This window comes from Lucilia cuprina, chromosome 4, assembly GCF_022045245.1.
Source record: "Lucilia cuprina isolate Lc7/37 chromosome 4, ASM2204524v1, whole genome shotgun sequence".
Taxonomy (NCBI): domain Eukaryota; kingdom Metazoa; phylum Arthropoda; class Insecta; order Diptera; family Calliphoridae; genus Lucilia; species Lucilia cuprina.
In genome coordinates this window covers 85,835,711-85,837,471 of record NC_060952.1, presented here as the reverse complement: position 1 = coordinate 85,837,471, position 1,761 = coordinate 85,835,711, and positions in this window count along the sequence as shown.

Sequence of the window (1,761 nt, the reverse complement as noted above, 5' to 3'; positions counted from 1 at the left end):
TCAGTTCTAGTTCAGTTCTAGTTCAGTTCTAGTTCAGTTCTAGTTTAGTTCTAGTTCAGTTCTAGTTCAGTTCTAGTTCAGTTCTAGTTCAGTTCTAGTTCAGTTGTAATTCAGTTCTAGTTAAGTTCTGTTATAGTTCTGTTATAGTTCTTTTCTAGTTCTGTTATAGTTCTCTTCTAGTTCTGTTATAGTTCTGTTTTAGTTCTGTTCTAGTTTTGTCCTAATTCTGTTTTAGTAATATTCTAGTTCTGTTTTGTATCAGATCTATTTCCAATTCGTTTTTAATGTTAAAATATTGTAAATTAATAGCGTATTATATGATTCAACGTTACCGATTTCTATTTTTTTATCATTTTCATTGTGAGCACTAAAATGATAATTTAAATGAAATGCGTCATTTCTTTTGAAACTATTGCGAGTTTTCGTTTACAAAGGGATGTTGGGTTGTTACGCCTTATTTTTATTATTTCATCCCAATTGCGTTGTTAAGGAATTGTTTTGAGTTTTTCGCTTTATTTTAAGAATATTATTGTTTCTTCTATTTGTACTTGTTTTGCAGGATGTGCGGTGTCATTTTTATACAGTTATAAAACAACTAGTTTATGGAATTTTTTACTTGAGTTCAAATTTGTATTTTTTGAAAAAAAAAAAAATAAGTAAATAATTGTAGATGGTACACCTGAAAACGATTTTAATAGTTCAATAGTAATTCATAGAAAAAGATTTGAAAATTTTATTATTTATTTAAAAAAAACTTTTGCGGATTCATGTTTTATATTCAGTTAAAATTTTATTTTATTTATCATTTACATTCAAATAATTAACCACAATCGTTAAAGAAGGATCAATAGCACTTTGATCTTGTTTTTGTTAACTTTTCTGGTTTGAGGCATTTTTAAATTTGTAACCATAAACAAACATGTTTAAACAAATATTTATTACTACGACATCATCGTACATTGTATGAATTGCTTCTTAAGGATAAAAAGAAAACTTCTTTAACAAAAAATAAAACAAGAAAGACAATTGAATTTTTTTTTTGGCAAACATCTGCTCTTTTGATAAGAATATGCGTATACACATACATATTGTTAAGATATAAATTTCTAATATAAAAAAAATCTTCAAAAAATACAATAACTTGCCTTCTCATCTTTATCTTTGGTTTAAATGTGTTTTCACGTTCAATCCAGTTTAATGTAAATCCTTATATGATATTTAACCGATTTTTTTGGATAATTTTTTTTAAAGTGTTTTTGAATGAGGTCTTAAAATACAGATTTATTACGTACTTGTTTTAACAAAGAACAGAGAAATTTGTTAAAGAAGAGTTTCTAAAGGTGTGTTTTTTTTTCATTATAAGGGATTTGTAATGTAACCAGCATGATCAAATTCAAAGGATTAATTTGTAGTTAAATATCTTTTATTTATGAAATTTCCATTTCATTTAGTTTTTATAAGGACCTTAAATACATTTCTTTGCAGTAAATTATTCTTTCGAGCAAAAAATTCCTACAGCTGTAACTAAAGCAGAACTGAAATAATACTGAAGTAAAACTGAATAAGAACAGAACTAGAACAGAACTAGAACAGAATTAGAACAGAACTAGAACTAGAACAGACCTAGAACTGAACTAGAACTGAACTAGAACTGAACTAGAACAGAACTAGAACAGAACTAGAAGAGAACTAGAAGAGAACTAGAACAGAACTAGAACAGAACTAGAACAGAACTAGAACAGAACTAGAACAGAACTAGAA